Source organism: Mus caroli, unplaced genomic scaffold (assembly GCF_978045245.1).
Source record: "Mus caroli unplaced genomic scaffold, Mus_caroli_1 scaffold_7, whole genome shotgun sequence".
In the NCBI taxonomy this organism is placed as follows: domain Eukaryota; kingdom Metazoa; phylum Chordata; class Mammalia; order Rodentia; family Muridae; genus Mus; species Mus caroli.
In genome coordinates this window covers 52,728,887-52,743,210 of record NW_028227262.1, presented here as the reverse complement: position 1 = coordinate 52,743,210, position 14,324 = coordinate 52,728,887, and the positions used below count along the sequence as shown (strand labels likewise).

At 41.8% G+C, this 14,324-nt stretch overlaps 1 long non-coding RNA gene across 1 annotated transcript in view; it reads left to right on the top strand.

Moving 5' to 3' along the window:
• Positions 1-9,618, top strand: part of LOC110296840 (uncharacterized) — a 117,641-nt gene extending 108,023 nt beyond the window's left edge. The window contains exon 5 of the long non-coding RNA XR_002378218.1: positions 8,716-9,618. This is a non-coding gene — a long non-coding RNA (uncharacterized LOC110296840). The remainder of the gene's footprint in view (positions 1-8,715) is intronic.
• The last annotated feature ends 4,706 nt before the right edge of the window (positions 9,619-14,324 follow it).

The following is a 14,324-nucleotide window of genomic DNA, read 5'->3' as shown; positions in this document are numbered from 1 at the left end:
GAACTCCCTGTCAGCCCTGCCTCCTCCTTTTCCTGAGGTCCTCATTTACAGCGACTCTTGTTCCTATCATTCTTCCAAGATTGCTTTTAGTCAGGTACACTAGTGACCTTCATGTCACCAAATTCAATGGTCAGTTCCCAGTCATCACTTCATTGAACCACTCGACACTGCTTTACGGAGGTCATCTCCTGCCTCTTAGAGAGTGGTTCATGTATTTCCTGGGCTTTCTCTTTGGTGGCCTTCTCCCTATGTTCCTGCTTCAGGGCCCCGTAGAGTCTTCGCTCATCTCTTCTCATCTTCTAGACTTAAATTTAATTCTTAGACTTCTTCACTTTCTATGTTTTTTTCAAATCGTCTACTGAAGTAGAAAAATTATTTATTTACCTTCCTATTTACTTACTTATATGTGTTGATGTGTGGCATGTGTATGTGTCCATTGTGTGTGTGCACATATTTGCACCCATGTATACCTAAGGGATACAGAGGAAGATGGCCAGTGTCCTGTTCTCTGTCTGCCTTATTTATTTGAAACAGCATCTCTCACTGTACGTGGAGCTGTGCTGCTTGTTTTTTGTCAACTTGATACAAGATTAGATATCTGGGACAAAGGAATCTCAACTGAGAAATTACCTTTATTAGACTGGCCAATAGGCAAGTTTGTGGAAGGCATTTTCTTGATTAATGATTGATACGCTAGGGCCCACTTCACTGTAGCTGGTGCCAGCCTTGGACAAATGGTCCAGGCCTGTAGAACAAAGCAGGCTGACCTTCACTCCTGACCTCTAGACCATGCGACACACTGCCTATCTCCCCATGTAGAGACACAATAGGCTTCACAGGATTACCATGCTCATTATCAAACTCTTATTTTCCTAAAATCCCCAAGCTTTATCTCATTAAGAGTAGATACCGACCTCTCTTGTAGAGCATTAAACAATGTGACTGATGATGATTCTCTGATTCTGCTGTTCCCTTTGCTTAGTTTAATTTTACATATATAGCTCAAAATAATTCCTGATTCATAGTAGGCATTAAGTAAATAATTCTCTCAAACAAAATTATATCTTTTCTGGTCTTTTTATGACATAAATTATTAAATACTTGAATAATGTTTTCTTTTTGGATTTTGTCAATTGCCATCGCTCAATAATACACACTGAAAATCTTTGCAAGCCAGATTTAAGTCACTTTCAACAGTCTCCGTGTCTTTTCTGTACTATAACGGGGTACTGTAATGATTTATTCAAATTCAACTGATGAACAATTGAATTGTTCTCAGTATTTTGCCTTTTTCAGCAATGCTATAATGAATAGGCTTATAGTGAAGTCTATTGAAATCTAATTCATCAAACAATTATTGAATATCCGTTTTATACAATTTACTGGTCTGGACAATGGGATGGTAAAGCAGGAATAAATGGGATAGGATTTGTTCATTTAAGGAGCTCATCAACGCTCAAGCAGACAGATAATGATAAATAAAGATTCCATGTTGGAGTAAACCCTGAGGGTACAAGGGCTGCTGGAGAAGTAAACTATATGAGAAGAATTAAGGGCTATGGAAGGCCAGGAGAGGCAGGTTAGTATCCCAATGTTCTCATGTGGGGATTCAGCTTTGATACAGGTTTGAAGTGTCAGAGAACAGGGAATGGAGTGAACACTGGAAATATCCCGGACTCACTTAGCTCTTGTTGGACTCAGAGAGTGAGTCCCGATGAGGCCGGAGTGGTAGGTTGGCTTAAGCATGCCGAGTAGGATCAAATAATTGCCAGAAAATCCCTGCGGACATGGATCAACGTAGAACTAGGTCCATCTTGTCTACTTCTCAAGTTGTTTTCTTGACTGAAAGTTTGCCCAGGTTATCCCAGTTTATGACAAATCAGACTCATGGTTTTGAAAAGATGCCAAAAGTCTGTATTTTAAAAATATGCTGCCTTCAGTTTTTTTCCTGTTGGCTAACAGCTTATTTTTCAAGAAATAATTTTATAGCTCGTAAAGCAAATACAATAACAGAGACCCTGTTGATCCATCCCTGGTGGGCTGTTCATGCCCAGAGTCACTGCTCTGTGAGTCCTACCTAAAGAACCTTTGTTTCAGATATCTGAATTTCAATTTTTGGGGGGGGGGTCTTGAGCAGTAGCCAGATTCTTCCTCTTCATATCTTGATTCAACACACACTTCTACATACATAGAATCATATATAACTATAATGAAACATCCAGAAAACAATCAAGTCCTAACATCTGTCTTCTAGAGTGAAAGCTTTAGGGCTGGTCTAGATCCATTCTGGAGTACTATTGGTTCTGATGTACACTACCTTCCGGACTCACAGTGACTGAGAAACTCATTGGCTGCACTGTCCTGACTCCAAGGTGTCTTCTGCCGTTCATGCCTGTGTTTCTCTGTAGTGCCTGCCATTGCCTGCAGTATTTGGGACTTGGCAACCTGGTTAGAACAAAAATACCTTCCAAAAGGAATCTACTTCATCTTAGACTCTTAACCTAAGCAGAATAGAATATGTTCAATGGATGGATGTTGACATTCTGACCTCTAAGATTCTCAGCGGCTCAGATTTGTGTATTTGTGATAAACACAGTGAGTGACTCTGCATCCTATTTAGTCGGAGAAGGGAGCTGGTCGATGTAAATCAGAAAGCCATTTGTAACCAGCCCCTCAATCACTCCCTCAGCAATATATCCTAGAATCTTAGTCTTTCCCTCTTGACTTGACTCCTGCAGGCTCAAATCATCTCTGGCTTCTTCCTCAAACTTTGTCTAGGTTTGAATTTGTGAAACACAAGTCAGAAAGTCCCTACTATTTTAAGCTTTCTGCGATCCAAACCCTATCTGGTTACTAAGAAACACAAATGATTTCAGTTACCTTGGAATTAAATGGAGCCTAGAACATTCAATATTTGCCCGGTCATGTTGCAAATGAGCTACTGTATTCATAATGATGTGTCACCATCATAAATATGACAAAAGGACATTTGGAAAAAGATGATTATCCACACTGATGAGATACAAGCTCTGAAAATTAACATTTCCTATTCTTTGCCTCTCTCTGCTTTGCATTATTTAGGCATTTTTGGTGACTTGACCGAATCCTCCTTGCCCTCAAACCTGCAGCATTCAGAACCTTTACAAGATACCCCACAATGATATCAAAGGAAGGACTGACCCCCTTTGGAGAAGCCAACATTTCCTATCTCATCTCTGGGCTAATAGGAAGGCCTGTATTCAAAGGTCTCTTTGTCTCAGTGGGAGCACCCTAAGACATCTTTGGCTTTAATTTATATTGGTGTCAGGTACTTGCTGGATCAAAGTAAATGGGAGTGGGAGAAAGAAGCCAGTTGAAAAGTAGATTAAAGAGAAGAAATGCAATGTAGTATATTTTACTTCTTTGAGCAGCTAGATTGTGGGACATTACCAGCCAACACTTGGTAAGCTATGGCCATACACAAGACAATTGGTCCCTAGTTCTCCTGCTCACTTAGGTCTCTAGGGTGAACTTGGATTTTGAAATTATATTTATTTAGTGTATGTAGGTGCAGACACATGCTACAGTATACATTTGGAGGTCAAAGATCAACTTGTGAGAACCCATTCTCTCTACCATGTGGATTTTGGGGGTCAAATTCAGGTTATCAGAGTTAGCAATAGGTGCCTTAACTCATTGATCTGTCTTATTACCTGTGGGAGAACTAAAAAAAAAATTTAAAAAGTTTATTATTTGAGACTTTCACACATGTATAGAATGCATTTTTGATTTGATTTATGCCATTATCTTCTTTATCCCATTTCTTCTGAACCCCTTTTTTCTCTTCAGTATCTTCACCACCCCCACCTCCACCCCATACTGAGCTTATTGCATGTTGCTGCATGAGTAGGAGTCTGGGCTTATTTATTGGTGTGTAGGCCACTGGTCAGTGGCTAATCTAGTGAAGAAAAATGACTCCTGTTTCCCCAGCAGTCAGCAATTGCCAATAGCTCTTTAGCTGGCAGCGGGGCCTCATGAGTGCCTCCCCATCCATAGCAGAATATGGGTGGGCTCAGTCAATTTCAGATCTTGTACAGGTAGCCATAGCTCCTGTGAATTCCTGAGTGTAATGGCCTAGTCATGTCCAGAAGGCAGAAATTCACAGCACTCTGTCCTACCCTTGTACATTATTTTTGCCTCTCATTTGGCAGTGCTCCCTGAGCATCAAATGTGTGGTATAGACGTCAAGAAAAATGTAGAAATGATGCAGTACATGGCATCACCCCTAAGGACTCTGATTCTGCTGGTACAGGTAGAACCAGGCACTGCAAGTTTTAGACAGATTCCCCGAAGATCCTAAATGCCCTTTGGGGTTAAGAATCACCATATTCCAGACTATGCACAATTATCAGCTTAGGTACATCATAAGCCAGAAGGGTTACTATTAACATTATTTTCAACTTTCGGTTAAGAAAACAGAGGTAGAGAGAAAGAAGCACCATGCCTATTTCCATAGGGAATCAGAGGGGGTGAATCCAAATTTGAATCCAGGTAGGTGGATTTCAGAATGCAAAGCAAGGAAATGCAAAGATTAGAGGAGAGCAGAACATTTTATGCCCAGCATTTGGGGCAAAAAATAGAGGACAGATGACTCTAGAAAGTAAACTTAGAACAGGAGCCCATGTCATCCAGAGTATGTTACGTATACTGCATGTTATATATGTCTATTTACACCGTTAAAGATGAGTGAGAAGGAAGGAAACAGCATACTTGGCATACCAGCAAGGACAGTTTCAGGATGGACATCCTGCAGATGTGAGCATAAAGTGCTCATATTTGGTCAAGCGCCCTGCCATTCTTGTCATATCTATTAAATGCTGTTTTTCTAAATATGTTTGGAATAAGAAGCGCCATGTTTGAAAATGTCCCCATAGCCTACTGATTTTAAGGTTTGTCACTCAGGACCACCCTGAGTCTCAGGCCCACGGAAAACAGTGATCATTTCCTCAGGTGTAACATTGTTCTTTTCCTGTTGCTGTAACAAAACCATCTTACAGTGAAGGGTTAATTTCAGCTCATGTTTTGAGGGTACAGCCCATCTTGGCCGGGGGTTCAGGCAGCTGGTCATGGTTCACCTGCAGTCAGGAAGCAGAGAGAGAGAGATGGACGCTGGTGCTCAGCTCGCACTTCTTCCTTTCATTCAGTTCAGGAGTCCAGCCCATTAGGTTGTCTCTCCTGCCCCTACCAAGTAATCCAATAAACCATCTTTCTCACAAACACACGCAGAGGTCTGTATCTTAGGTGACTTACAAACTGCCAAGTTGACCATGGATTTTAACCATCACCCCTGGCTTGATTCTTGGCCAGTGGTTGGGGATGATCGCTTTCCTGCAGGGAGGTCAGCAAAGTACCTCTTTGGAAGTGAATAGCTCCCAGGGCTGGAAAAGTAAACATCAAAGCCTCCAGGGAGAGATAGAAGTATGACTTCCCTATGCTCACACTTGGGGTAAGCAGAAGCCAAAGACAAACCAGCAGTGCTCTGCAAAGACCCAATCACCAATCAGTGTTGTTCTCTGCAGATGTGTGAGGTGGCAGCGGTTTGAGGACCTTTTCACAGGCCAGGGCAACGAGGAGGTGCAAGCAGGCTAAATAAACTGTTCAAGGTCACGTAGAAGTGCAAGAGGAGGTGCTGAGGGGTTGGAATTCTGCATGTTTTTCTCTCTGCTGAGCCCACTCTTAGGGCGTGATAAATTGGTCCCCAGACCTTTATCTGGGCTTATGCCCATCACATTCTTCACAGATGCTCCTTACCAATGTCCTCCCTCATAGTGCTTACACACAGGAGGGTCTGGACCACAGGAAGCATTTTTGAAAGATGAGAATTAGGATGCTTAGGTAGGTCCAGTCCTGGTGTTTACAAGTCCTTTAATTAATTTGTTTATTTTTATAATTTTTCTTCTTCAATGGTCATCTTTGAAGTACCTCAATATGCCATGGACTGGGTTGCACTTCCTTCATTTTTTCCTTCTCTGCTCTCAACTTCTTCTTTTTTTTTCTTTGTGGTATAGTGATAGTGGTAGTGGTGGTGGTGGAGGAGGAGTATGTGTGTGTCTCTGTGTGTGTGTGTTATAGGCATACATATTTGTGTGGATGCATATGTCTGTGAACACATAGAGGTCAGAACCTGGAGGTCAGATCCTGGAGCTCACGTTTTTCATCTGGGCTGGCATCAAGCACTCCCCAGTGACGCTCCTGTATTTACTCCTTGGCACCGGACATACAGGTGCATTCGAGACCTCACACGACTTGTTATGTGGGTGCTGGGATCTGACCTTGGTCCTCATGTTTTCACAGTAAGTGCTCTTAACCACTGAGCCACCTCTCCATGTCCTCTGCATTGCCCTATTGATGGCAAACATTAGCAGATCTATTGGCTCTTAGAAAGTGTGTATGCCCTTCTATACAAGAATTTGTGGCATATCACTTCTGAAGTCTCAGCTACTCTCTTTCTCAGGAAGGAAGCATGTGTTAAGTGGATCGAGATGGGAAGAAGAAAGAAAATAGCTCCTTAAATCTTACATTTAAGGATTTGGTGGGACAAGGCCACACAAATATGCTGTGTGCATCCAGAGTCTGTCTCTGGCTCACCTCGAGTGTTTATTGAGTTCCCTGGGATGACGTGTGATTATGCCAGCAGTTTCTCTCCTTTCTACTTTTTGGTACTCTGAACTTACTGTAACAGCACAAGTTTGCAAAGCAGAACCAGTGAGTATGGTGGCTCTCCAGTGAGGATGGTGGCTCTAGTGGCAGCCAAAATGTTGGAAATGTGGTAGCCCCATTTATCAGTGATTGTACTATTTATTTTCTCATCTCAGTTACAGCTTCATAAGCTTCAAGCGGTGTGTTCTTGTGAGTAGCTGGGTGAAGTCTTCCCCAACCCTGTCACTCCATGTTGCCATGTCCCACTTCACAATTTTACAAATAAATGGTTGAACACTGTGCAGCAAGGTATTTTAAGATAGAGGGAGACCATATTCATGTATGTTTTACTACAATGTATTTCTATAATTATTCCATTTCAGTAATAAGAACATATTACTCTGCTAAGTTTATAAAATTTGACATAGGCATGTACTATATGAATTAAACTCTCTCTCTCTCTCATACTGTCCAAAACTTCAGCCATTACTAAGGGGCTTGGGAAGTTTGTTGGTTAGTTTTATATTAATTTGACATAAGCTAGAGTCATTTAGAAAGAGGGACTGACTCTCAATTGAGAGAATGTCTCCGACTGGTATGAAAGCAAGTCTCTTGAGCATTTTCTTCATTAGTGATTGATATGGGAGGGGCTAGTCCACTGTCGGTGGAGCCAACTCTGAGCAGGTAGTTCTGGATGGTCTAAGAAACTATTCAGAACAAGCCGTGAGGAGCAAGCCAGTAAGCAGTGCTCCTCCATGGCCTCTGCATCAGCTCCTGCTTCCAGGTTCCTGCCTTGACTAGTGATGTTGAAGAACTGTCCTAGACTCTTTCTCTCTCCAGTTCCTTTGGGTTATGGTATTTTATCACAGCAAAAGACAGAGAGCTCATCCTCTGAATATGTGGTCCTCAGCTTGTGGCTGTGAAATCTTATTAGGTGGGGCCTAGTTGGTGGAAGCAGGTCACTAGCAGAAGGCTTTTGAAAATGATACCCACCTCTGACACATCTGGCTCTTTCCTCTTCTTGATCTGTTCCATGTGAACATCTGCATTGCATTCTTCTACCCCACAGTGATTCCTACCATTTTGCATGGAGCTATACATTGTCAAATCTTCTCTGCCACAGTAGGTGAAAATATCTCCTGAACTGTGTGCCAAGCTAAGATGTTCCTCCCTTTTGTTGTTTCAGATAAGAGAGTAGAGATAAGAGAACAGCAAACACATACTGCATCCTCCATGAATGTGGGCAGATGTGCCTGTGTAACACCCATCGGACAGGGTGGCAACAATTATCTTTACCGTCTTACTTAATTAAATTCTAACCACAGCTCTTTGAGATTAGGTACATTTTTCAGATGAGGACAATAATGTCAGGAGAAGGTTCATAAGTTGTCAAGTGGTCTCTGTTTACCCCATAGGATGAATTCGAACTGCGTTCTGCATGGCCGCAGTGACTAGGCCTTTAAGCAGTGCTAGACTGAATCCTCCTCCTAGTATTTCTATTTTTATCTAAATGGATTATATAGCTATGCATACTTATATCACATTTAAGTCTTAGCATTTAACTTACCGAGTGATGGTATTGAACGCTGTCACTGTGCACTGACATGGCTCATATGTTAGGCATTGGCTTCCAAGCTCTTGGGAGAAGTGATATCTGAGATTTAATGTATTGCATAGTATTTTTAAATTGTGTCCTTCTTAGTATAAATACTTAAAGATATTGACTGGCCAAAATCTAACTGGAAAAATGTACTATTCTTAAGTCAAGTTGAAAGAAGTTACAAAAAAAGTTTATGTAAGACTATATTTGCCCTTGGTTTAATGTGTTCTTTGCCTAAATGTCTAGATTAGAAAAGTCGATTAGTTAGTAGTTTTAATTCTAACGAAAGTGAAGTTAATGTTACTAGGCATCTGTCCATGCTTTGGGTTTTGTTTAAGCATTCTGTTTAAAAATTTTATAGTTTTCACAAATATAGTGCCTACTGTTTGTTTCCTAACCAGAAAATATTCACTCTTTCCTATCTGATTTCCTTTCAGATATACATCTACATTTCCCCCAGACGGCAACAAATGCACCTGGCGAAGCAAGCCGGCCCTCACTGGGCGATGCCAGCCTGCCCTCACTGGGCGAAGCCAGCCTGCCCTCACTGGGCGAAGCCAGCCTGCCCTCACTGGGCGAAGCCAGCCTGCCCTCACTGGGCGAAGCCAGCCTGCCCTCACATCCAGGATGCATCGGATTTGTTTCCTTTCTCCTCGGCGGTAACTGGTGTAACAATCCAGGATCACAACAGCCAATGATTCCTAGACAAATTGTTGAAGCGCAGCTAGAGAAGACTGGAGGATATATTGGCCAGGGACTTTGGGAAAGATAAAGTTGTGGGAAAGATGGTCATTCTTGACCAAGGTCATTGTCTTAGCAGACTTTTATACTGTTTGTTCAAGGATGGAGCAACAATGGGAAGGAGAAAAAAATAGAATCATAAAGAAACAGGCCAAGCCTCCTCCTCCATATACTCATTCTTGCAAACCAATGTAAGCTAGAGAGTTCCCTGATTAACGCAGGCTGCACTTTCTGTTTCCTGCTTCCTAAGCCATCAGCTTCACACAGACGCTGTTATGTACCAGAACAGGTACAAGAGCAGATACCAACAATCAAACCATGACAACAACGAAAATACCTATGACATTTTCAAGGCGCTGTATTCTTAAAAGAGCCTTTAACACGTTTTAATGGAGTCAGTAGTCTACAGCAGTGTGACACACAGCTACGGTTACAATGGGGTTTTGTTTTGTTTAGAAAGTTGGACCTCAGTCTGAAGGGATCAAACTGTATAGTCAGAATTGCCTGGAGAATCCTACCTTTCCACCCTTGTAAATCAGCTGCTTTCCATTTTCTCTTCCACTACTCATCTGATAAACTATATTTATTAAAGGCTCATGTGTCACACACTGGGTACAAACTAATGACAATGTCCCCAGATCTCATGAAAGTTATTTTCTAGTGATTAGTAAAATCATAAGTTAATCGTGATATTCCATGCAGAGGACATTTTAAAAACAGGATTGAGATTATTGAGAGGAAATATCAGCAGGAGGCTCTGGTGATAAGTGGTCAGGGAAAACTTTTCTGAGAAAATTGATAGTTAAGTTGTATTTTTTATTTTAAAATATCTATTAGTTTCCAGTGTGTGTGTGTGTGTGTGTGTGTGTGTGTGTGTGTGCGCGCGTGTGCACATGCATGTGAATGGGCATGTGTGCGCATGTGTATTATGCAGAAGGATAGAGGAGGGTATCCTACCTGTTTATCCATCATCCTCTGACTCATTCCCTTGAGACAGAGTCTCTTGATGAAGCTTACTGCTTTCTTTTAGCTAAGCTATTTGGCCAGCAAGATCCAGCCACCCCCTTGCTGTGACCTCTTCCTCTGGTGGCAGGATTACAGGCATACAAGATTCTGTTCATGACCAGGTTACAGGTACACATGATTCTGCGCCTGTGTGGGTTTATATAGGTACTGGGGATCCAAACCCAGGTCCTTGTACTTGTTCTATGAGTCATCTGCCCAGCAGGAGTTGAATTTGTAAAAATGAACATCAGCTAATTTGCTGATAGACACCAGGAGACATTTGGATTACTGGCAAGAGATAAAAAGAATGTGGATTAGAAATCAGTTCTCCATTTTTATCCTCACTGAGCATAAGGAGATGCTAAATGGAGTTTCAGTACAAGGTCCAGGAGGGGAGCAAAGAACTCCGTTCTGAAACTCTCAAGTCTGAGAGGCAAGGTACTCAGTTGATAGCTGAGAGACTTTAGTCACACAGGGATGATGGCTTGCCCAATATGCAACACATACCCTGGTGAACACAAACTTGACTTCTGGGTCTGTCTGAAAACAGAGGTACCTGCCTCAGACAATTACCTACTCTTTAAGGAATGTCTGATAGATGGTGCCATCATTAAATTATAAAGACGCATGCTTACAAATGGCAAGTAATGAGTACAGACTTAATAAGCTTACCAATGGTCACAACAGCTTTGAGGATGTCTCTGTTGGTGAATTCCAGAGCCCAGAAGATGCTGTCAATACTCCTACTGGGCTACCTAGTTAATTGAATGATCAGCAACTGTGGCATTCCTTGGCCTATTCCTTGAATGACTAAAGAAGAGACTCATATTCATTGTGTTAGGCCTCAGAATTCTATAGAAGAGCCTTTTCTAGTCGGTCGCGATTACAGACATTGCTTTCCTCTGGCACTTACATGTGGCACTGCAATTTTGCACACTGCAGGTCTATACTTCAAACCTCATTCTATGAAATCTCTTATATGAACCCCGTGAGTTAGGTCACATTGGTATTATTACAGGTATTAGTGTTTTCTGTTGCATCTTACTTGGCTGTGGAGGTTTACAGAGTGTGAGAAAAACAAAAATGAAAACAAAACGAACAAACAAACAACAACAAAATTGTGGTCAAAAATGCTCTCCAGAATTGTCTTTCTCAAATATACTAGTACTCTCCCATGAATGTTGTAGGTTGTTGCTATTTCTTTTTCTCACACATGGTAAGGCAGATGATTTCTTTTTTTTTTTGGGGGGGGGTCATCATAGAAAATATTAGAGACATGTTTAGTGAGGTAAAATGTTGTCTGTTTCCTCATCATCCCCTCCCCCATACTTCCTGGTTACTCCCCCCCCCCCCCAGATATTGGAGTATGCCCAGCAGAAACTCCCACTAGATACAATTGTGCACTCCTAGATTATAAATGCAGAATTAGTCTCTGGTAAACTAACTCCCTGTAGTGATCCATTCATAGCAGAGCCTCAGGTGGAACTCAGGCTTTTTATAGACGCATGCTCCTGCTTTCTCCTTTGGTTCCCAGAGCATCAATTTTCCCTACTCTCCATCCCCCACCACTTCACTCTTGGGCCCAGATTATGTGCTTTCTCTATCTCTCTAAAGTCTAACTCGGTCTGTGCCTTTGCATTTGCCTTTTATTAGCTGATCTTCCCCTTCCCTGTTTGAATGAATTTGTTTCCATCCTGGTGTTGGTTTTACCTTTTTATTTTTTTTAAAGCTCTTAAATCATCTGTTTAATCTTTTTCTCTCTTGATATCTTTGACTCTTGGTCAAGATTAGCACAGGCAAAGGTGTTCAGTCAAAAGGCTCCAAGTCGCTTCACTAACATCTTGACTTCTCAACTTCCCCAGAGGTTCCATCACACCCCATGGCCCAGGAAGAGGATTGTCATTGTCACCAAGGAAAAACCTATTTAGGCGAATGCCCTCTGCAGAGTCATTTATCTTCTATTCTGGTTTATACTAGAGACATGGCTATTGTCCAAAACGGTGATTTATTAGGGGTTCTCTTTAGGACTGTGTTTAAAGACACTATGCCCTACATTGTGAGATTGTTAAAGTAAAAATTTCCTGTAGAAGTATATTTAGAGCAGGACAATGGGTGTGGGGGAGGAGAGTGTTGTCTGAAGTGCATGACATCCTTACTGTTGGGGCTGTGGGTCCTTCTGGCTGTGCCATGTCACACTGTCCTCTCTTCTATTACTGCACGACTTTAGAGCTTAAGCAATGCTACCTCATTTATCTGACTGTTCTATATTCTAAAGCTGAGTTCAATTGTTTCAAGAGTTGCGGTGATTTTATTATAGAATGTCTTCATTTAGTGTGATGGCCATTTAGTAAAGGTTTACATTCACCCCAGGCAAGCTGCAAGAGGAAACAAGTGAAGACTTGCAAAGACCTCACATAAATTGGCTTTATGACAGTAAGACAAAGAACAGGGTAGATAACTACTGTTAAGTACAGGACTGTCTTTAGGTGGAATGAAGGTAGCAGTGCTGTGCCTTCAACTTAACATTGAACACTGGCCATTCACACTTCGGAGTCTCTCTTTCTGCTGGGCACATAGTGTCAGTGTGGTATCGTACCCGCAAGAACACAAGGCTCGTTCTCATTCATCCCAGTCTATGGATTTGATGTGGGAAGGCAAGGTCTAGCCCTTCTATGCCGTGCTACAGTACTCACAGGCTCAAAGGAATGTGCCAGGAAGAACTGCCAAGGCTCAACTCTGTTGCCTTCTAGGAAAGTGTCTTATCATTAAGCTTGACCTTTGAAGACCTTTTCCTCTTGCCTTTTATATACACACCCCAGTGACTGCCTCTAACTCTAACTGGGGTGATCGGAACACTCTGTCCTCTGCTGGTGTTAAAGGGTTACATTGCATGGAAATGCTGAGAGGCAGCTTGCCTCTGATTATGTAGGGTTCAAGGCATCCTGATTGCTAAACTACTTACAAATGCAAGAACTTTCTGGTTCATTGACGCTGGTTGTGTTCTTGACAAAACCTCACGAAAGCAAAGATGTCTGGTTGCTTCACAAAGAAAAAGAAAATTAGTTGTTTGCCCCCCCACCCCCAAGGTGTGTATACAGAGTAATTATTCTCTGAAACTTTAAAAAATTTTAACATTCAAATTCCTCACTCTTATCTTTCTCCTTTTTTTTTTTTTAAAGGAAACAAATAGGTCTAGTGGAATTCAGACCATTCAAGGAAGAAACTGGCTAAGTAGGTCTCATTACTTAATGTCTTTGTTTTTCTTGCTACAAAATAGTCCATACTTTGTGTTATTTTTACTGGATATATTTAAGGTGCACAGCATGATTTCTTTTTTGTCTGTTTACTTGGTTGCTTGTTTTAAGACAGGATCTCACTCCATAGCTCACTTTGGCCTGGAACTTGCAACCCAAGTTAACTTTAAATTTATGGCAACCTCCCTGCCTCAGCCTCTGGAGTGCTGAGATTCTAGGTATGTGCCATTGCACATACCCACCTGACCGAGCACGATGTTTTGATATAGAATACCTAGTGATTACTATTGTCAATTCAGTGAGTGTATTTCACCCCACAGTCACACTGTATGTGTACACTCCCTAAACTCATTCCACTAGCACATTCCTGGTATTCACCGAGGGGTTGGTAACTGCTCTGTGTGTGTGTGTGTGTGTGTGTGTGTGTGTGTGTGTGTGTGACACATGCGTGTACTCTAGGCTCACTGATCTTTGTAATCACTGCTCTAGTCTTTAATTTACTTTATTTTTTTTCTAATAGTTCTCAGATAATCTCAGGTTATATGCAGTTCCAAGGAAACAACATCTGCAGTTCATTTGACACCATGACCTTTAGTTTCATCACTACAGTTAACAATGGCAGGTCAGCCTTCTTAAAGCCTGGCTAATGGCACTATGGGGATGTTTGGCCTTGTTTGAGTAGGTGTGGTCTTATTAAAGGTGTGTCACTGTGGGGGTGGGGTTTCAGGTCTCATATGCTCAAGATACCCAGTGTGCCACATAGGCACTTTTGTTGCCTACAGATTTGGATGTAGAACTCTCAGCTCCATCTCTGGCACCACATCTGCCTGCATGCCACCATGCTTCTCACCATGATGATAATGGACTAAACCTCTGAAATGTAAGACAGCCCCTATGAAATGTTTTTTTTATAAGAGTTGCCATGGTCATGGTGTCTCTTCATAGCAATAAAACCCTAACTAAGACAGCTAGCCCTTCTTTGGCTGTGGAGTTTGAGTTTCTTTACTGTTTTACTGTTAGCTGATGGGCAGTTTAAAGATGTTTTC